General features: G+C 36.4%; 1 protein-coding gene and 1 long non-coding RNA gene across 3 annotated transcripts in view; one reads left to right on the forward strand and one right to left on the reverse strand.

The window, feature by feature from the left end:
• Nucleotides 1–24,551, reverse strand: part of LOC128237392 (synaptotagmin-7-like) — a 226,040-nt gene that overhangs the window by 133,638 nt on the left and 67,851 nt on the right. The window lies entirely within an intron of this gene.
• Nucleotides 7,926–11,065, forward strand: LOC128237395 (uncharacterized). The gene is made up of 3 exons (XR_008261596.1): nt 7,926–7,977; nt 8,954–9,032; nt 9,355–11,065. It is a non-coding gene; the product is annotated as an uncharacterized LOC128237395 (long non-coding RNA).

Below are 24,551 nucleotides of genomic sequence, written 5' to 3' on the forward strand. Positions count from 1 at the left end.
AGCCAGGAAAGTCACCTGTCCATACCTTAACTGCAATATGAGCCAGGAAAGTCACCTGTCCATACCTTAACTGCAATATGAGCCAGGAAAGTCACCTGTCCATACCTTAACTGCAATATGAGCCAGGAAAGTCACCTGTCCATACCTTAACTGCAATAGGAGCCAGGAAAGTCACCTGTCCATACCTTAACTGCAATATGAGCAAGGAAAGTCACCTGTCCATACCTTAACTGCAATATGAGCCAGGAAAGTCACTTGTCCATACCTTAACTGCAATATGAGCCAGGAAAGTCACTTGTCCATACCTTAACTGCAATATGAGCCAGGAAAGTCACCTGTCCATACCTTAACTGCAATATGAGCCAGGAAAGTCACCTGTCCATACCTTAACTGCAATATGAGCAAGGAAAGTCACTTGTCCATACCTTAACTGCAATATGAGCAAGGAAAGTCACCTGTCCATACCTTAACTGCAATATGAGCCAGGAATGTCTGCTGTTCATACCTTAACTGCAATATGAGCCAGGAAAGTCACCTGTCCATACCTTAACTGCAATATGAGCCAGGAAAGTCACTTGTCCATACCTTAACTGCAATATGAGCCAGGAAAGTCACCTGTCCATACCTTAACTGCAATATGAGCCAGGAAAGTCACCTGTCCATACCTTAACTGCAATATGAGCCAGGAAAGTCACCTGTCCATACCTTAACTGCAATATGAGTCAGGAAAGTCACCTGTCCATACCTTAACTGCAATATGAGCCAGGAAAGTCACCTGTCCATACCTTAACTCCAATATGAGCCAGGAAAGTCACCTGTCCATACCTTAACTGCAATATGAGCCAGGAAAGTCACCTGTCCATACCTTAACTGCAATATGAGCCAGGAAAGTCACCTGTCCATACCTTAACTGCAATATGAGTCAGGAAAGTCACCTGTCCATACCTTAACTGCAATATGGGCCAGGAAAGTCACCTGTCCATACCTTAACTGCAATATGGGCCAGGAAAGTCACCTGTCCATACATTAACGGCAATATGAGCCAGGATAGTCACCTGTCCATACCTTAACTGCAATATGAGCCAGGAAAGTCACCTGTCCATACCTTAACTGCAATATGAGCCAGGAAAGTCACCTGTCCATACATTAACTGCAATATGAGTCAGGAAAGTCACCTGTCCATACCTTAACTGCAATATGAGTCAGGAAAGTCACCTGTCCATACCTTAACTGCAATATGAGTCAGGAAAGTCACCTGTCCATACCTTAACTACAATATGAGTCAGGAAAGTCACCTGTCCATACCTTAACGGCAATATGAGCCAGGAAAGTCACCTGTCCATACCTTAACTACAATATGAGTCAGGAAAGTCACCTGTCCATACCTTAACTGCAATATGAGTCAGGAAAGTCACCTGTCCATACCTTAACTGCAATATGAGTCAGGAAAGTCACCTGTCCATACCTTAACTACAATATGAGTCAGGAAAGTCACCTGTCCATACCTTAACTGCAATATGAGTCAGGAAAGTCACCTGTCCATACCTTAACTACAATATGAGTCAGGAAAGTCACCTGTCCATACCTTAACTACAATATGAGTCAGGAAAGTCACCTGTCCATACCTTAACGGCAATATGAGCCAGGAAAGTCACCTGTCCATACCTTAACTACAATATGAGTCAGGAAAGTCACCTGTCCATACCTTAACGGCAATATGAGTCAGGAAAGTCACCTGTCCATACCTTAACGGCAATATGAGTCAGGAAAGTCACCTGTCCATACCTTAACGGCAATATGAGCCAGGAAAGTCACCTGTCCATACCTTAACTGCAATATGAGCCAGGAAAGTCACCTGTCCATACCTTAACGGCAATATGAGCCAGGAAAGTCACCTGTCCATACCTTAAATGCAATATGAGCCAGGAAAGTCACCTGTCCATACCTTAAATGCAATATGAGCCAGGAAAGTCACCTGTCCATACCTTAACGGCAATATAAGCCAGGAAAGTCACCTGTCCATACCTTAACTGCAATATGAGCCAGGATAGTCACCTGTCCATACCTTAACTGCAATATGAGCCAGGATAGTCACTTGTCCATACCTTAACTGCAATATGAGCCAGGAAAGTCACCTGTCCATACCTTAACTGCAATATGGGCCAGGAAAGTCACCTGTCCATACCTTAACTGCAATATGGGCCAGGAAAGTCACCTGTCCATACCTTAACTGCAATATGGGCCAGGAAAGTCACCTGTCCATACCTTAACTGCAATATGAGCCAGGAAAGTCACCTGTCCATACCTTAACTGCAATATGAGCCAGGAAAGTCACCTGTCCATACCTTAACTGCAATATGAGCCAGGATAGTCACCTGTCTCCATACCTTAACGGCAATATGAGCCAGGAAAGTCACCTGTCCATACCTTAACGGCAATATGAGCCAGGAAAGTCACCTGTCCATACCTTAACGGCAATATGAGCCAGGAAAGTCACCTGTCCATACCTTAACGGCAATATGAGCCAGGAAAGTCACCTGTCCATACCTTAACGGCAATATAAGCCAGGAAAGTCACCTGTCCATACCTTAACTGCAATATGGGTCAGGAAAGTCACCTGTCCATACCTTTACTGCAATATGGGTCAGGAAAGTCACCTGTCCATACCTTTACTGCAATATGGGCCAGGAAAGTCACCTGTCCATACCTTAACTGCAATATGAGTCAGGAAAGTCACCTGTCCATACCTTAACGGCAATATGAGCCAGGAAAGTCACCTGTCCATACCTTAACGGCAATATGAGCCAGGAAAGTCACCTGTCCATACCTTAACTGCAATATGGGCCAGGAAAGTCACCTGTCCATACCTTAACTGCAATATGGGCCAGGAAAGTCACCTGTCCATACCTTAACTGCAATATGAGCCAGGAAAGTCACCTGTCCATACCTTAACTGCAATATGAGCCAGGAAAGTCACCTGTCCATACCTTAACTGCAATATGGGCCAGGAAAGTCACCTGTCCATACCTTAACTGCAATATGGGCCAGGAAAGTCACCTGTCCATACCTTAACGGCAATATGGGCCAGGAAAGTCACCTGTCCATACCTTAACGGCAATATGAGCCAGGAAAGTCACCTGTCCATACCTTAACGGCAATATGAGCCAGGAAAGTCACCTGTCCATACCTTAACTGCAATATGAGCCAGGAAAGTCACCTGTCCATACCTTAACGGCAATATGAGCCAGGAAAGTCACCTGTCCATACCTTAACGGCAATATGAGCCAGGAAAGTCACCTGTCCATACCTTAACGGCAATATGAGCCAGGAAAGTCACCTGTCCATACCTTAACGGCAATATGAGCCAGGAAAGTCACCTGTCCATACCTTAAATGCAATATGAGCCAGGAAAGTCACCTGTCCATACCTTAACGGCAATATGAGCCAGGAAAGTCACCTGTCCATACCTTAACTGCAATATGAGCCAGGAAAGTCACCTGTCCATACCTTAACTGCAATATGAGCCAGGAAAGTCACCTGTCCATACCTTAACTGCAATATGAGCCAGGAAAGTCACCTGTCCATACCTTAACTGCAATATGAGCCAGGAAAGTCACCTGTCCATACCTTAACTGCAATATGAGCCAGGAAAGTCACCTGTCCATACATTAACTGCAATATGAGTCAGGAAAGTCACCTGTCCATACCTTAACTGCAATATGAGTCAGGAAAGTCACCTGTCCATACCTTAACTGCAATATGAGTCAGGAAAGTCACCTGTCCATACCTTAACTGCAATATGAGTCAGGAAAGTCACCTGTCCATACCTTAACTGCAATATGGGCCAGGAAAGTCACCTGTCCATACCTTAACTGCAATATGGGTCAGGAAAGTCACCTGTCCATACCTTAACTGCAACATGAGTCAGGAAAGTCACCTGTCCATACCTTAACTGCAACATGAGTCAGGAAAGTCACCTGTCCATACCTTAACTGCAACATGAGTCAGGAAAGTCACCTGTCCATACCTTAACTGCAACATGAGTCAGGAAAGTCACCTGTCCATACCTTAACTGCAACATGAGTCAGGAAAGTCACCTGTCCATACCTTAACTGCAACATGAGTCAGGAAAGTCACCTGTCCATACCTTAACTGCAACATGAGTCAGGAAAGTCACCTGTCCATACCTTAACTGCAACATGAGCCAGGAAAGTCACCTGTCCATACCTTAACTGCAACATGAGCCAGGAAAGTCACCTGTCCATACCTTAACTGCAACATGAGCCAGGAAAGTCACCTGTCCATACCTTAACTGCAACATGAGCCAGGAAAGTCACCTGTCCATACCTTAACTGCAACATGAGCCAGGAAAGTCACCTGTCCATACCTTAACTGCAATATGAGCCAGGAAAGTCACCTGTCCATACCTTAACTGCAATATGAGCCAGGAAAGTCACCTGTCCATACCTTAACGGCAATATGAGCCAGGAAAGTCACCTGTCCATACCTTAACGGCAATATGAGCCAGGAAAGTCACCTGTCCATACCTTAACGGCAATATGAGCCAGGAAAGTCACCTGTCCATACCTTAACTGCAATATGAGCCAGGAAAGTCACCTGTCCATACCTTAACGGCAATATGAGCCAGGAAAGTCACCTGTCCATACCTTAACGGCAATATGAGCCAGGAAAGTCACCTGTCCATACCTTAACGGCAATATGAGCCAGGAAAGTCACCTGTCCATACCTTAACTGCAATATGAGCCAGGAAAGTCACCTGTCCATACCTTAACTGCAATATGAGCCAGGAAAGTCACCTGTCCATACCTTAACGGCAATATGAGCCAGGAAAGTCACCTGTTTATACCTTAACTGCAATATGAGCCAGGAAAGTCACCTGTCCATACCTTAACGGCAATATGAGCCAGGAAAGTCACCTGTCCATACCTTAACTGCAATATAAGCCAGGAAAGTCACCCAGGAAAGTCACCTGTCCATACCTTAATGGCAATATGAGCCAGGAAAGTCACCTGTCCATACCTTAACTGCAATATGAGCCAGGAAAGTCACCTGTCCATACCTTAACTGCAATATCAGCCAGGAAAGTCACCTGTCCATACCTTAACTGCAATATGAGCCTGTCCATACCTTAACTGCAATATGAGCCAGGAAAGTCACCTGTCCATACCTTAACTGCAATATGAGCCAGGAAAGTCACCTGTCCATACCTTAACTGCAATATGAGCCAGGAAAGTCACTTGTCCATACCTTAACTGCAATATGAGCCAGGAAAGTCACCTGTCCATACCTTAACTGCAATATAAGCCAGGAAAGTCACCTGTCCATACCTTAACGGCAATATGAGCCAGGAAAGTCACCTGTCCATACCTTAACTGCAATATGAGCCAGGATAGTCACCTGTCCATACCTTAACTGCAATAGGAGCCAGGAAAGTCATTTGTCCATACCTTAACTGCAATATGAGCCAGGAAAGTCACCTGTCCATGCCTTAACTGCAATAGGAGCCAGGAAAGTCACTTGTCCATACCTTAACTGCAATATGAGCCAGGAAAGTCACCTGTCCATACCTTAACTGCAATATGAGCCAGGAAAGTCACTTGTGCAATATGAGCCAGGAAAGCCAGGAAAGTCACCTGTCCATACCTTAACCGCAATATGAGCCAGGAAAGTCACTTGTCCATACCTTAACTGCAATATGAGCCAGGAAAGTCACCTGTCCATACCTTAACTGCAATATGAGCCAGGAAAGTCACCTGTTTATACCTTAACTGCAATATGAGCCAGGAAAGTCACCTGTCCATACCTTAACTCCAATATGAGCCAGGAAAGTCACCTGTCCATACCTTAACGGCAATATGAGCCAGGAAAGTCACCTGTCCATACCTTAACTGCAATATGAGCCAGGAAAGTCACCTGTCCATACCTTAACTGCAATATGAGCCAGGAATGTCTGCTGTTCATACCTTAACTGCAATATCAGCAGGGAATGTCTGCTGTTTACACCTTAACTGCAATATGAGCCAGGAAGTCACTAGTCCATACTGTAACTGCAATTTGAGATGGGAATATTACCTGTTCATACCTTATCTGCAATGTGAGCAAAGGAAATAAATTGCTCATCATGATTCAGGGCAATATGAGCCTGGTAATGATGAGTATGTTGTTTTAGAGAAAACATGTTTGTCATTTTATAAGCAGAGAGTTGTGAAGTGCTTTCAGTTTGCAGACAAAGCTTGCATACAATTTGATAAAACAATTCCATACAATATAAATCCTGTACCTCTGTGTATGACCTTGACACTAAAGGAAAGCTGCATCATGGTTATGTGCATCTAATCAAGGATAAAAGGCACTTAACTGTAATGACATCAATGCATCATGATTTAAATTTCTGAAATTGCAATTGACTGGCATAAAGCAGCTGCATGAGCTGTGCAACTCACTTAATTAAACCATTGCCTTTAAAAACAGAGCGGAGTGTTCAAAATCAATCAGAAAATTCATTTGCTAAAACTGATCTGCAACTAGGGACTCTATATTGAGAGCTCTTGTTTTCACCTGAAGGGGCATAGAACATAATAAAGCAGTTGTAAATGAATTCCAGCCATATAGATCATCATTACCATTCATCTAACTGTGTCTCTCAGTGGGTCCATAACCACAAACTTAAAGTCTGTCTCCATTTAAAATTTAAACCATTTCAGATTTAAGTTGCCATAAAATACTGCCATGATTTGAAGCTTTCTGCCTCCATTTCAAATTAAGTTCAGTAAAAAAACTGCCATGATTTGAACCTCCTGTCTCCATTTCAAATTTAAGGTGATGTAAAAATCTGCCGTTATTTGAAGTTTTCTGTCTTCAGGGAAATCAAGCTGCCATTCTTTTAGGAACATAGTTAACAAAGTACGCCAAATGAGAACACAAAGTATTGTGAAAATTATTTTCCTTTATAGCTTTATACATATAAATAAATATATATGAAATAGATAAAATAAAAATCTACAGTCTCTGACCAACGCTGCCACCTATCCATGTGACTATACAAATTTACCAAGTTTAAAAATCTCTCATCATTATTAAGAATTGTTACATGTTTTGATTTAATTTGATAACTGAAAATAGTACTTTCTAATTAGTGTACATTTTTTCTAATCTTCCAAGTGTCACATACTGTCATCACTAATGATGCTTGTACGTCAAACTATCAGATGCTAGTTTGATATCTTAAAGGGCCTTGGTTAGCAATAACAACGTGACGTCGTATTTTACTCTTCCCTATTCTGCACAATGCTAATACCACTCCTCACGCCAATGGATATTACTCCTGCAAACATTTATACTTACTGCCAAAAATGGTACCAAAATAATCATGAATAAATTATCTATCAACTGTAGTACGGGTTTTATCTAATTATGTGAAACAAAATAAAACAAGCAAAAAGTTTCACAAGCTTTTTTTGTAATATGTCGTTTTTCTGCCGGTCTTGGGACTTTTTGACTGGCATTTTATACTTCCGATTTCGGATATTTGAAGGATTGTTTTGATTGTCAATGACTTTACAAGGATACATTGACGTCTCCTGCATCGGTGAGTATAACTTTTATGAATTATTATGTAGTTTTTCTGCTTTTATTTTGACAAAAACTAAATCAGGGGATAAGACATGCTGATTTACAGGTCCAAATCGAAAGAGAACAACAATGCATCATCAGTTTTCTGAAAATTCATTCATTTATCTACACAGTGATACTATCCATTTCATTCAGTAATCTGTCGCATTTTTCCGCAAGGGCTATTTATAAACACATCGTTTCTGAGAGTGGCCAAAAACAAGAACAATTTGATAAGGCATGCAACCTTAAAAGCCGAGAGTATCCGAATTAACCAGGAAGTAATTTTTTTTACTTGAAATGCCAACCTCTGTAAATAGTAATTTATTTTGAGTAAACATTGAGGTGGGTTTATGCATATCATTGTTTTATTATATTTAAAATGCTATTTATTAGGGGTTGCCAATTCTTTTGCATGAAAATTGGTCAAATGATTTATAATTTAAATAAATAAATTATAAGACTTTTACAATTGTTTTTATTTTGGATATTGTGATCGGTTTTAATGAAATCAACAGACCGGGTTCTTTAGGGATCTGGTCACTTTCGGTTTTAAAACAAGTAAATAAACTAATGGATAATTGGCGGTTATTTTTTATTAAAGCCATTCTAAATTATTAATTAAAAATCTGTCTAGCTGAAGTTTGTTATTGTTTATGCGCATGTTTCTGCCAATGGCATTGCTCGACAAATTCATATTTGATAACTTAAAGCCAGGAGCTCGACAACCAAAAATCAATTAATCAAATTACAATGCCAAGTTTCCATTAAGTGTCTTATTGGTTAATAAGAAAAATGCAGGCTGGCTTATATATAGGCATTTCACAATTGAAACTAAGAAAGTAAGCATTTTTAAATCTTCTAAACAGTTAATTGGATGCTTACCAATTTTAATTGTTTATAGATCATACATTATCACTAAGTAACTTATACTCAAATAATGATGGGAAAGTTTCAAATTTCAACATATCAATGTTTTAAGGTGTAAATTCCAGGAAACATTTTTATGTTCTGTATAGTTACTTGGATTATAAAATCACTCTCTGTAAAAATTATTTTTTTAAACATTATTAGTCTTCAAATTTATTGGAATTCCTGTTATGATAGGATTTCAATTGCTGTCATTAATTTTCAACTCAATGTTGTGATTATCCATTTGAAATTATTTTTAACTTCACACTCCATAAATGGCTGTTCTTACTTTTTGACTAAATACTGTGAGTATTTTTTACACATTAGTAAGTCTGCCAATTCATGGATGGTCAGTTTTGTCATAGATTGTTTGTTTCCCCCTTTTTTATTTAATCTTTTTTTCTTTCAGTGATATATAAAGCCATAGAATACATTCATGCCACTCAAATTCAGCCACTCAGAATGATGGGAAGGATTGCAGAACTGAGGTAACTTAGAACTATGATGCATATTTACCAGAGAATATCTCATAAACATGCCATTTGCTTAATTTTCTTTGGAATTATACCTAATTGTAAGTTATTGAGAACTCTTTATAAACTGTGACATTTTGTATGATGACACATTTTATTATTTGAAAAATAAATGCTTTTGACATTTTTCTGGGCTGTGAAGTTGAATTGATTCTTAAATTGATTCTAATAAATACCAAACTGTGTATAGACATCAAACCTCATTACATATATATACATAGTTGTCCCTCTCTGAATAATACATAATTATCTTTAATATGTTTCTTTTTACTTTCAGTTTCACCTGACTGATGCAGATTCAGTAATCTATTGTATGTACTTTTTGTCAAATTGCTCTATTAAAAATATAATGTTGACCTTTTTGAGGAATAATTTGGAAAGGAAAAATAAATTATTATAAAGAAAAAGTAATTTGCTATGTACAAAAAGTGGACAAAAATGTTGAACAGTATGAAGTTTTAAATTAGAAAATCCTTACTTCTCTATGTATGTATTTCAACTTAATTAAGATAATAGCTGGTAATATAATGTATTCCCTTAATTAATTGATTTGTGATAAAACCTTTTTACTCTGCATGTATATATCTGTATATGTATGTTGCCATATAAACTATATGCATGTAGTTTCTTTTGTGTACATGTGTATTGAAATCAACACATTCCTTTGTTATATATTCAGGCTCATGATGGTTTCTGAGAAAAAAATCAGCTTGGTGTAATTTGACAGTATTTTTCCAGTATTTGACAGTGGTTCTATCATGCAACAGTCATGCCATGAAGTGTCTCACAGATTCTCTCTCAATTCCTGCAATATCCAAGATTACCTGGTACAGCGAGAACAGTTCCTGCATTTTTGAGTGATTATAGAGTGAAAATGTTTCCATATAAAATGTTGTCTTTTAATGTGTAAAACTTCACATGTTATGAATGGTTACAAATACATGCATGGCCATTTTGATTCCAAATCTATGCACATTTTGAAACCAATAATTATTCACAAAAGTACTTTAAATTTGGTTTGAAACTGAAATATTGTCCTTTTGTTTGTTTCTAAACAGTATTAAAGTGGTATTATTCATGTTTATAGTTAAAAAAAAGTCAGTTCTTTTTAAGATGTACTCTTACTCTCACATAAGATTTACCACAATTAATACTTACTTACTACTGTTTTATTATTCCAAAAGAGATGAATAAATGTCGAAAACAATGGTTCTAATGAAGGATAGTAGATCACAGTAAATCTTTAAGCATTCACCAATCATTTAATATTTTTGCATTGTCAGCTATTAAATACACCGTTACAATCTTGTTATCAGTACTAAATATTTTCCATAAATGAATTGTTAAGTAAGAAGTTAACAGTCAAAGTATATGTTTGTTATACATGTGTATGCATTGATATTGAATAAGTGTGTTACTTTAAACAGTTGCCATGGTAACTAGACTCTAGTTTTCTAAGGAAACTGTAATTGTTGTCTAAAAACCTTAGTATTTTCAATGTGATACTTTTTTAACATGTCCGCTTCAGTCAATGAAATATTTCTGTTATTATTTATTCTTTTGGTCATACTTTGTATACAATTATATTTATAATTTAACCTTAAAAATTGCTGACAATCTCATACTTATATTAAAATATTCAGAACTGCTAGATGGTTTTAAGTTCACCTTTTTTACAATTGTCAGGCAAATCAATGCAAGATATACATAATCCTTCTTTTTAACAAAAAGCGATGTTTCTTGGCATTTTTTTGTATTTTTATTGAATGGTTACCATGGCAACTAATTTTTTGTTTGCCTTTAATTTTCCTATTTATAATACTATTAATTGTAAAAATGCAACAGTCAAGCAGTGAATGGAAGAAAGTAAATGTTCTTTGACTTTTACCTTATTGCTAGCTCATTCTTCAAAATATACAGCATTTTTTAAATTTCTTAAAAATAGACGTTTTTTCATCATTTTTTTTAACGTGAAATAATTTGCTTAAAACATTGTTTAAGCTCTTATATTTAGGAATGTGTATTAAATTTATAGAAAATTAAAAAAATGTGTTGTTTTACATTATTTATTTCATTTAAACTCAGAAGTTTTGAATTTGACCTATTTTGGCAGAAAAATTGGTGAAAATGTAAAATTAAAAGGGCCATAATTCTGTCAAAAATTGATGGATTTAAAAAAAAAAGGTGCATATTTGAGTTTGTAATGACGTAACCTTTAAAATGATATATCACTTTACTATACCGCATGAAATTAATTTTTTACGTTGTTATTGCTACCTTGGTCATGTTTTTGCACCCAAATTTTTCTTTCCCGGTAATGCATCTGAAAAAAAACTTATTTTATAATTATTTAACTCTTGATACCAAAAATGCAGATAAAAAATACAATTAAAGTATAAAAAAAATATTCTGGTTGAAAGTGTGGAGAAAACCCACGCCAGAGTCACAACAAATTAGAAAACTGACATCTTTACCACTCCGCCACAAGGACTCATACAATAGCTGATGCATATTTTAACTCTTATCAAATACATGGGAAATATTACACCATAATTTATATCAACCAATCACTCTTCAATAAATGCATTACCAACGGTATTCAAAATTGTGGTCTTTAAAGACAATATTTTAGCAGTGATTATCAAATTTTTGGAAGGGTTCCAGCTGTCAGTGTCTTAGTTTGACCCTCCTAATGATGATTTGCCACCCTTCATCTTGTATTATTATTTATTTTTTTGTAAAAAGGGCATTTTACAAACTATGAACCAGTCTCATTAAAAAATAATTGCCAAAAAAATAACCTGAGGAACTGTGCCTTATATGAAATTTGTCTAGAATATTGTCAAGCCTTTTGATGATGACATTATGTTCACCTCAACTATTTGAGCCATGAATGTAAGAACAGGTATATTTTTTACTGCTAGTCTATTTCATCTACTGTATACTTTTACATTTCAAAATGTATGTGATATCTGTTGCTAATTGCCAAGTGAGTAATAAAATTATGATTTATAAATATATATAACAAAGTAGATTTAAACTATTTTTTAGCAGCCCAATCATTACAAACCAATTCCAGCAAAATCACTGACACCTCACTAAAGAACTATACTTTAGATCACAACTGTTTTAACACAAATTTTCACTCAAATAATAAATCCACAGATCGATATTAAAGGCTCTGTTATAAATCAAACGTTGTGGTGAGTCGGCATGCCAGTGGTCCATTCCTGTCCTGCCTTTTATTGAGCAGCAGCGTTCTCCTTGCTTATATTACTTCATAGAGACACCAGTGGCTGATGGCGAATTATTACTGGATCATTATTCAGTATCCGTCCTGCTACTTGACATGTGATGTCAAAACAGAAGAAGATGTTCAGTAATTCCTGGTAATTTTCTGGTTCTTAAGATTATGTATAATACTCTGCTGTAGCCTTTTTATGCACAAGCGATTTTCCATTTATGTAAATACTACTGAGTACCCCTTAAATGATTTTCCCCTACATTTTTGTCATGGATTTAATGGAACACCCATTTGGACACCATTTCTTGCAATTGTAAGACTTGTTTTGAAATATATTATTTAGACTAATCCAATAAATTCCTGAAAATGGTTGTGGTAAAATTGTCTGTGACCGAATAGCTCATTTCTCTGGGATTTTGACTGCATCACATTGCATGAATGCTGGAAATAGTTAATGTGTTTTTCATCTAATTGAATAAATAATTGACAATTGTAATTCAATCAATACCAAATGGATGTGTTTAAATTCAATTAAACAATTAACTGACAGGAATTGCATGTTGGTATTCAGTTGCCCAGACCCATAGCTGTGAGTTACACCATACACAATACTTTAAGATGATTTCTTTGAATGTACCATCTTTGTTCTCGCTACTCAATTTCATAACTAATTTTAAGGCTTCTTAGCTTAGAATAAGCCAAATATAATCGAGTCTACATAAAAATTACTGTTACTATGTTTTCTTAATTACCAGTCTTATACTTTGGACTGTTTGGCGCACTGAGTTTTTTGTGTGTAGGCTTCTTTGATGCCTCACATCAAACATTTGTCTGGTCATTAAAGAAAGATATTGACAATTCAGACAGTGCCAAAAGAGCTAATGAAAATTTAAAAGTGTGTAACAAAAAATCACTCTAATCCTCTTAAGGAGCCCAGCAGCCGACCTCTCTGGTATCCTTTCCCTTTGTCAGAAGGTGTAAGAAAGTGTAACAGACTTCCTCTGGTCCTCCTGTGAAGTCCAGCTGTCTGCCTGTATGATATCCGGTCCCTAATCAGTAGGTGTGAGAGTGTGTAACTTAAACTTCCTCTGGTCCTTCTGTTAAGTCCAGCTGTCTGCCTGTATGATATCCGGTCCCTAATCAGTAGGTGTGAGAGTGTGTAACTTAAACTTCCTCTGGTCCTGCTGTGAAGTCCAGCTGTCTGCCTGTATGATATCCGGTCCCTAATCAGTAGGTGTGAGAGTGTGTAACTCAATCTTCCTCTGGTCCTCCTAAGGAGTCCAGCTGTCTGCCAGTCTGATATCCTTTCCTTTGTCAATAGGTGTAAGAGAGAATTGCACAGACTTCCTCTGCCTGTCTAATATCATGTCCCTTCATCAGTATGTGTGAGAGCGTGTTATATAGACTTAATTTGGTCCTCCTTAGGAGTCCAGCTGTCTGCCCGTCCGCTATCCTGTCTTTTGTCAGTATGTGTGCAAGAGCGTTTCACAGACTCCCTCTGGTCCTCCTTAAGAGTCCAGCGGTCTGCCTGTCTGATATTCTGTCCCCAGTGTCTTACATGATCTGCAATATTAAGTCCCACCAGAGATTCAATGCTGGTCTCTTCTCCAAGGCCACCTACTTAATATTCAAGGGCTAACTGAACATGATTTGTCTCAGAATTCATACTTTAAATTGTTGTTGATTTCATAAAATTAACCATCAAATACTGGAAACCTGGGTGCAATTCTGCCAAGGAAAAATGCAACTGATACATTCAGTATGATAGATGGATTTATGAGCAGTGACTTGAAAAGCCATGGGATGTGTAAAGCAATGGGATGTGTAAAGCCATCAGGGATGTGTAAAGCCATGGGATGTGTAAAGCCATGAGATGTGTAAAACCATGGGGTGTGTAAAGCCATCAGGGATGTGTAAAGCCATGGGATGTGTAAAGCAATGGGATGTGTAAAGCCATGGGGTGTGTAAAGACATGGGATGTATAAAGCCATGGGATGTGTAAAGCCATGGGGTGTGTAAAGCCATCAGGGATGTAAAGTCATGGGATATGTAAAGCCATGGGATGTGTAAAGCCATGGGATATGTAAAGCCATGGGATATGTAAAGCCATGGGATGTGTAAAGCCATCAGGGATGTGTAAAGCCATGGGATGTGTAAAGCCATGAGATGTGTAAAGCCATGGGATGTGTAAAGCCATGGGATATGTAAAGCCATGGGATGTGTAAAGCCATGGGATGTGTAAAGCCATGGGATGTGTAAAGCCGTCAGGGATGTGTAAAGCCATTGGATGTGTAAAGCCATCAGGGATGTAAAGCCATGGGATGTGTAAAGCCATGGGATATGTAAAGCCATGGGGTGTGTAAAGCCATGGGATGTGTAAAGCCATGGGATGTGTAAAGCCATGGGATGTAAAGCCATGGGATGTGCAAAGCCATGGGATGTGTAAAGCCATGGGATGTGTAAAGCCATGGGATGTGTAAAGCCATTGGATGTTTAAAGCCATCAGGGATGTAAAGCCATGGGATGTGTAAAGCCATGGGATGTGTAAAGCCATGGGATTTGCGATATTTGAACATAAAATTAAGAATCTCACATTAAATGATCACCAAAGCAAATTCTTATAAAGTTTGATACATTATGAGTATGATTATTTTTTTGTAAAAATTGTAAAAAGAGCTGCTGTATAACATTAAAGTTTGTGAGTTTGCATTTTTGTTTGCAAATCTGTTCTTTATCAAAAAAGTCTGTAAATCAGTCTTTGATAGAAAATGTGTCTCTATCAGTCACACTCTTTGTGATAAGCTTTTAAAAACAAACATCATGACAATATTATTATTACAGGTATTCCAACCAAGTTCATATAAGGACAATGAAAATCAACCAACTGAATCATCAGTTAAATTAAAAAGAACATAAGAGTCCCTGAAAATCAAATGAACTTGTCTCCTTTCATGGGTACAGATGATAACAATAACAAAGCTGATGCTGATTCAAATACTGTAAAAAATGCATCGATCACTTCCAATTCCACATTCCGAAATCCTCGGCCATTTTTATCGAAAACAACCTCAGTATTGTATGCTGGTACATCAGTAGAAGTAGTACGTAAAATGTTGAATTATACCATTAATCAAATGTAGTGTTTTAGCTTGTATTTGTTGATCAAAGTTTAAATTGATTGTGAAATGTATTATTGCAAACATAATTAAGATTCCCAAGAGTTAGGTTATTTAACTGCTAAATTAAAATTACTACACAATCTACTTGCAGCATAGTTTAAGTTTATGGATTTCTGACATTGTAAACCGTCCATATACATCCAAGGTTGTTTTCGATGTTATGGCCGTGGCGCTACCAGTTCCATTGTACATTTTTCCGAAACACCAGCCCAACCAGGTCAAGTGACTCTACATCATAGGCATGTAATGATCATACATGCCATATTTTCTGGAGACCATTCAGGGGGATTTGTTCAAAAGGCTGAAAATTCGGGGGGATTTTGGTTGTATTCAGGGGGATTTTTTTAGCAGGTCTAAGTTGGCGAAATTTTAAAGTAATTTTAGACGCAAGTACGAAAAAATGTATTCACATATAGTTTGCTTTGAAAACCACTTAACTTTTTCATTATACAGAATTATTTTATGTCATGATTTATCATATTCTTATGATACACTGTCATGTCATACTGTAATGCACTTGCAGAACAAAATATGTCATTGCAAAAATATGTTTTTCAAGACAATTAAATTAAATTTACCTTCCTCCAAAGTCTTTTAAAAAATTGTGCTTAATTCTATCAGCTTTGATGACTTTCAGACAAAAAGAGAATAGAATAAATATTATTATTTTCTTCCTTCCAAAATAGTAATATTTCTTTGCCTTTGATAATTACTACAAATTAATTGATCACTTGTTGTAAAAGTTACCTGGATAACGCAACTTACTAATCTTCTTCATAAAAATAAATGTAATTTTAAATCAAAAATTTCAAATAAAACAAAGGTATACAAATATTGTCTTACACATTCATAAATGGATGTACAATTCATAGCATTTGAATAAAGTTTTTGTGTTATTTTCTAATTTTTAAATGACTGGTTTCTGTCAGATTTCTCCTCAAACTCCCAAAAACATTTTAAAAAATATCACAGATTTTTCTTTTGATCTTTTTTTCATAAGCACACTTCTTTCCCACTAACTGTATCAGAAAAGAACAACAGCATACCATTGCATAATGACAACCAACCGATTCTGTGGTGACTGAACTTGTTGTCCATAACATGTTACAGAGAACTTTACAAACAAGCACTTATTTCCATGTAGAAACATGCAACTGTAGCCATGTTAATTGCCTCTGATTCAGTTTTAATTGTGAATTTAAATCACAGCAAAAAGGACATCTTGCAGCAGGTTCTCTGATCATGATGTGAAAACATTACCTTTAAGCACCGAAGTCACTGAAAACAGTGCCACAGCTTGACAAAGTACTAATATTTACTCTAGTGCAAGTTCATAAAACTGCATAAATAGATAAAAACCCAGAATGAGACAAGTGAAAATGATATTATCACTGTTCTGACACAGAATATAGAGTATGGTCCCGAGGGGCAGATTTAACGGCTAGCTGGCACGAAACATGGAGCATTGCAATAATGAGTATGTCTGGTGGCGACTGCTTTTACAATGATTCACAGAGTTCTCTCAGTAACAACTGGAATTTTAAATAGGTAACAGTCTATATCAATAGTTGTATATCAAATTCAAATATGTAAAAAACAACAACAGTATAATCATCAGGCCCGAAATTCTCATAAAATAAAAAATGTGTTATAAGCTAATATCGTAAATCATTGTTCATAAGAAGCTATCAAATTTTGTAGGCAGAAATAGGAGTAAAATCAAGAGAAAAACCTAATACTACCTAATACCACTAAAAGTATATATAGGACACTGTAGTGGAAAAATGTCAAAATCGGCTGCCATATTTGTTTTAACAAATTCTATTGAATAGTGAAAATGGCAAAGGTTATTAAATAGTACAGCTCATGTACTTAAATGTTATCACTGATAATGAAAATTGACAAAAGGCAATAATTCTGTAATTAGTCAAGATATAGTTAAGGTTCTTATACACTGCATTTCCACTCATCATCCATAACAAAGTATGTTGCTTTATTAAAGTCCATTGAGAAATTAGAAAATTACAAAAGGAAAATAGACAGTTGTTTTTGTGATAAAACAAGAGCTGTCACAGTTTGTGACGAATACCCTCGAACGTGACATTCTTTTTTGAACAATGTCAGTACATAAAAAAGGGAAGAAAATAGCAATGAAATGCGTGGATAGAGCAAGGAATGTTTATGAATAAGTGGAACATATTAAAACACTATTTACCTCTCATTAATGTTTTAAAACAACACATGAGACCTATGCATGGTCACTGTAATTTTTCAGTGTTGTTGGTCTCATGCCAACTAAACCTGATAGATACTTAAAAAAATATGGTCGAAACAAGAACCTAATACAGTGGAACCTCGCTAAACCGGATCTCCACAAAACCGGAATCCTCAGGATACCGGACTTTTTTCAGAGTCCCGATTTTTCCCTTATACTTTTCAATGTAAAATAATCCCCACAAAACCGGAACCTCGGAATTCCGGATACCGGACAAAAAATCGAGAAAATTTGTTAGTTGTCAACGTAATTTTACCTCGCAAAATCGGACGTTTATTTGTTTAAACATGTCAAAATGATTTTGTGTATTAGGAATTCGCGAATCGCATGTCACTTTGTCACTTTGTGCGTCGTTAAATATTGCACCTTTGATGTTGTGATAACTCAATAATCGATAATGATGATTCCGCTGTGGATTGACTGCCGCGCGATAATCAAACGTTAATCAAACTTGTGAAAAGAAAAATTGATTGAGACATTAATTTGTTTGTTGTAGAAAATAAAGAACTAGAAACGGTTATTAAGTGATCATTTTGGAGGGTTGTTTTATCTAAAGACTTCTATGAGTGAATCAAATTAGAGCGGTGCGTTAATTAAAATATCAATATACTTAACAAGCATTAAATTACGCGAGTTGTTTTATTTTTTTAGACTCGGAAAAAAGATGATTATAAAAACGCAGAATTATGTTTATCACTTTTGCATGTGCTTTAATTATGTCTCAACCTCCGTCTAAATGTCGAAGAATTGAACTGTCCATAGAGGACAAAATGAATCTCATTAGAGATTCTGAGAAAATCCCTAAGCCTACAATCAAGGTATGTTTACTGTATGAAAGTTTTGAATTTGCTGTTTATTTTCAATTTCAGTTTAAATTTCGCTTTTACACTGCATTAAAATGTTTCATTCGATTTATTTCAGATTCTCGCTGAGCGCTTTGGCATCGGGAAATCAACAGTGGGCGACATTATGAACATTATGTATCACACTAGAAGCGTAAAGATACATGTACAATGTACATGTACAATGATATAAACTGTATCTGTAATGTACATTGATATATAAATGAATATACATGTATATTCTATGCATTATTTCAAGTTACTTGAACCATCATTGATGTAAAATAAATGTTATCTTTATGTGTTTTTATTTTATTCCTATTTTCAACTTCCCTTTAAAGGTTAACTCAGTTAATATTTTGAGTAAACTTAATCCGTACATCAAATCCTCACTAAACCAGAATCCTCACTAAACCGGAAATTTTCCCCGGTCCGGACCTTGTCCGGTTTAGTGAGTTTTCTCTGTACATGGGTCGGTGTGTGAGAATACTGGGAAATCCTTTTTCTGTGAGTGTGAGGCATGTTCAAGGAATTGGACGAGCAATCGCATTTTGGTTGAAGTCACCAGTTATAACAATTGATGGTTGACTGACGGTTCTTTGATCTGTATCTGGTTTATTTAATCTAACAAGACAGTTTCCAGGTGCACATGTGTATTTCCTGAAGTGGGAGAGTTGTACACTGCACTCAAATAAATTGTGTCCTTTGATGACATAACAAGTGGATCTGAATGTCACAACATGAAACTAGATGTACTAAGTAAAACCATAGAGGGGGTTCTTAGTGCACCACATGTTGCTTTAATGTGCCAAACAACTGTCCCATAGGATTGAAACTCCCCTATCGCTTGACAACAATACAGCATGGGTCTCGCAAATCCGACACCGCCTATACATTCAAAGAATTACGGCAAGTTATTTTAAATTGCCTCTGAGCATAAAAAATACCACCTTTACTTGACAACCTACACTCTTATGTCCTTATATGCAGCATCACTTAGTAAACAAACACTTAGTGTGACCTTGACCTTAGAGGTAGGGAAATGGTTCTTACACATGACACATTGTCTTGATATGTCAAAAACACATGGCAGGTTATTTTAGAATCTGTCCATACAAGAGAAAGCTACAACCCGGACACAAGCACCTATAGGCCATGTCCTTATATGCAGCATTTCATAGTATTCACTCACTAAGTGTGACCTTGACCTTAGAGGTAGGGAAATGGGTCTTGCACCTGACACGTTGTCTTGGTATGTCAATCACATGTGGCAAGTTATATTAAAATCTGTACATACATGAGAAAGTTACAGCCTGGACATGACCACCTACAACCTTAAAGGTAGAAACTAAGGTCTTGTACACGACGTCTTTATATGCCAAACACATGTGGCAAGTTATTTCAAATTTGTCCATACTAGAAAAAGTTACAGCCAGGACAGGAGATGTTGAGCTGGACACACGGATGGACAGAAGGACCGATGGACTGACAGACAGTGTGATTTTAATATGCCAACCTTCAGAGGCATGAAAACAGATGTATCCCACTAATGTTATGAGGCGGTTCAAGAGATAGAGGCAAACACAAAATATAGTCATATGACATTAGACCTATAAGTGTAACCTTGACCTTGAACCGAGTTGGTTGTAACATGTGCTCTGCACACCCTCTTAAAATGGTGAATATTTATGGTGAGTCATTTCAAAATACTTCATACAGTTCATAGGTATGGAACAGAAGAAAAATAAATAGTCATATGACCTTTGACCTCTAAAATGTGATCTTGACTTTGAACCAAGCTTGTTGTAAGATGCGCTCCGCACATTCTCTTAATATTAGTGGCTAGCTCTTTTCAAGTCCTTCAAGCAGTTCAAAAGATATGGAGCATTTAGGAAATATAATTATATTATAGTCATATGATCTTTGTCCTCTTAGTATGACCTTGACCTTGAACTGAACTGGTTGCATGTCAACTCAGTATGGTAAACATTTGTGGGTAGCTATTTCAAAATCCTTCAAGTAATCGAGAAATATGGAGCAAACACAAAATACAGTCATATGACCTTTGACCTCTAAGTATGACCTTGACCTTGAACTGAACTAGTTGTAATATGTGTTCTGCACATTATCTAGATTGATGAACATTTGTGGGTAGCTATTCCAAATCCTTTTAAGCAATTAAAGAGATATGGAGCGGACACGAAATGCAGTCATATGACCTTTGATCTCTAATCGTGACCTTGACTTTTAACCAAGCTGATTGTAACATGTGCTCTGCGTATTTTCACAATATGGTGAAAATTTGTTGTGAGTTATTCCAATTCCTCTCAGTGGTTCAAGAGATAGGGAGCAGACACATGAGCAGACACAATTTGTAACGTACAAACAGATGGATGGACGGACAACTTCAGCAAAAACAGTATGTCTCCCCATTATGGGGGAGACATAATAACTCTGTAATAAGCTGAAATAGAGATATTGTTCTTGTACACTGCACTTCGTTTTATTGTGCTTTACCATTGTATGAAGTTTACTTAAATTTCATTCAGTAATTCTTCAGTTATGCTCTAGACAAAAATAAGTAACAAAGGGCAATAACTCTGTAATTAGGTAAAATAGTGTTATGGCGATTGTACATTATATTCTCTCATTGTGGTTTAATATTGTTTGAAATTTGAAATTTATAAGATTCAATCTGTTAATTATTCTCTGGACAAGTAAAAGAAACAAAGCAAATAACTCTGTAATTAGCCAGTTATGGTTCCTGAAAACTGCACTTCCTCTTATTATGTTATATCAATGTATGAATTTTAATTAAATTCCATCCAGTGGTTTTCATGTAAGCTGGACCCAACAAAACAAATGCAATGGACTGAATATAAAGTACACAAAGCTTGATCCTGTTATCAGGGACTTAAATCATTGTCAGACTGCATTGGAATTTTATATAAAAAGCATACCTTTTTATACTCTCCCTTTGCAAAGGAAACATACATTGTTTGCATAGAAGCAATTTTTCTGTAGGAATCTTGAAGAGAACCATCCTTGGATTATTCCTGTTGAAATTGGCCAAGATTTCATTTGAAAAAAAAATCTTAATGACAAACAGACAATGACCCATCACAAAAGCTCACCCTTGCACATTTCATGCTCATGTGAGCTTAAAAATGCGGAGAAAATAAAGGAATGTTATAAAGTTTGTTTCTTTAAGAATACACCAATTCTTTCATACAAAAATAATATCTGCTCCATTTTTTTACCATGATACAAAAATCAAAACAAAAACAGCTTTTAAAAAAAAAAAACACTTTTATTTTCATTTTGGTGGGGAAATATGTTTAAGCACTTGAAATTTAATGGGCTGACTTTTAGCCCAGAATGAGCAAGATTAAACACACCTGTCCTTAATACCATGCTCATGATGATAGTCACTGAAATAAATATGTGTGTTTTTAGTCACAAATCAAGAACAAATTGTTCACTAAATCAATCGCATTGCTTTTTAAAAATTCATTTCATTGAATAATTTATTGTTTCCTTAGTTTCTTCTGTAAATGTTAGTCATTCTATGTTTCGTCTTATGATGCATACAACAAGAGCACTGTGTGGGGATACCAACGCTTGTGTTTTCTCAGTCTGACAAGTAATATTGTAATATGATGCAGTGAAGAACAAGCTAAATGATACTAAGACCAGGACAATACATGTACCTTATAATGGATAATACAGACACTGTTAAGCTAATACAACTGAAAATACAAGACAGGCTTACACTACATACTGTGGCTACAGGTGACCATCTCTCTACACTGGAGTTACAGTGACTATTCTTCAGCCAGTGACATGAGCCTGTTAGGATGGGAGCAGAGGCCATGATTACGACCAGTCTCAAGTCTGAGTTCAGACTCAAGATACATTTTGCTGTATTGAATTCAAAATTGTACTATTATTCACATTAATTTTTGTAAAATGAATGGAATAAAGATCTTTCTTTGTAATTTAATAAAGGTTTAATAAAGGTGCTTTTCTGAGTCTAGACTTGGTCTTATGACTGTTCTTAATCATAGCCCCAGTACAGGATATTCTGGGTTCAAACCCCTCCTACATTTTTGAAAGCAGTCAGCATCCAACTAACCCACAAGACATACTAGCCCACCAGACATCCCTAAATCAAATTTAAAGGCATAGAAGTGACTTATGTTATGAGTTTTGGGTTAGGATAATGGCCAGCAGTCAGTTGGAATGTAACCCCTGACTGACCTCAAGAGTCAGATTGGTTCCCAGATCAATTCCCTGAGATTGGTTTCCTGATCGATTTTAAATGCCCTTGATCCCTTCTCTGACAGGACAAGGCACTGGCAAATCCATAAAGGCGCACAACATAGGTTGTTGCAAAAAATAATAATTGAATTTTAATGCATTATCATGCTTCACTCATTTGACTTGAATGATCCAAACAAAAAAGTCATAATTATGCATCAACCTATATTGTGCCCTTTTCAAACTGAACAATCTACAAGTACATCTATATGTGTACTACTTAAACACTGTCTGCTTACCGCCATTTGCTGCTGTGAAAATAAAACAAAATGATATAGTTTACAAGAAGGGACTTAATATATAAGTAGTGTGATCAATCGACTAGCTGATATTACCTCCCTTTTCACTTTTTCAAGGGAGAGAAGCATTGTGACTCACATATCTTAGTTGCTAGCATTTATTTCCCTTACATTGCCTTCCACCAAAATATACTCCGCAAAAATGGAACAAAATTGCCTTATTCCTTAGGGTAAGTATGATTGGTTTTGGATTTCGCCAGGAAAATGAGTGTTCAGGGATTCAAACTAATCATTTTGACATTTGTTATGTATCATCTGCCAAGTACAAAAATCGTCAAAATACTCTCAGACGTCCATTTAGGTGGACTAGTTTTGGATTGAGACTCCATTACATTGTTTCTACATTTTTTTTGTGACATTTCTTTTTTCAATGACAAAGGTAAATAAAAAACAAACATATGTTTAACTTTCATATTTTATAAAATCATAATTTTTGATAATTAAAATTACTGTTTTTTTAGTATGAGTGGAAATATTGATGAACATGATGTATACTATTACCTATAAGTTCTGATTTTGAAGCAAACTCACCATTCAAGTATAAATCATAAATTTGATTATCATTTGCTTTTAATTTAGCACCTGGCGTGGGCCCCCTCTACAATCGTCACCCCAAATCCCAATTCAAACAGTTTATGCCATATACTTTCGGTTCTAAGGGAGGGGCACACATCAAAAGGTTGCGCCCCTAAATTAAGACACCCCTAATGCGAATTCCTGGAGCCGCCCCTGTAGTTCACATCAGTCAGTCTCTACAAACACACAAAGCCTCAAAATAGCTAACAACCTGAGTTAATTTACTCAACCTTACTTCCTTTTCCTTCTGAAAATAAATGGGAATGCCGTATCATAACAAACCTATTATAAATCATCCAAATTTTCCAGACCCATTCAATGGCGGTGATGATCTTTTTCCCCCCACAACAATCTTGCCAAAAACACCATTAGTGGACCATTTAGGAAATGATCATTTTCCAGGGCAGGGTGTATTTCAGGAAAATCAATTGTGATAATAGATGTAGTGACAGTTTATGGAACATCAAGTCAGTTGGATTTGGTCATTCAATAGATATAAACGAACATGTTACAGAGTTTTCTACCAGCGCAAACCCATAAAGGACGTAAAACAGCACTCTTATAAGAATTTAAAATGCATTTTACAACATGCAATTTCAGGGAATGTCTGCAGACTTCAAAATACATAACTACTAAATTAGCTTAGAATGTGCTTTTAAGTTATTTTGTAAACATCAAAGGATGCTGATTTAACCAACTGGTAATTCTTTAACAGCATGTTTGGCTTAGTTGTTGTTTT

This window comes from Mya arenaria, chromosome 6, assembly GCF_026914265.1.
Source record: "Mya arenaria isolate MELC-2E11 chromosome 6, ASM2691426v1".
NCBI lineage: Eukaryota > Metazoa > Mollusca > Bivalvia > Myida > Myidae > Mya > Mya arenaria.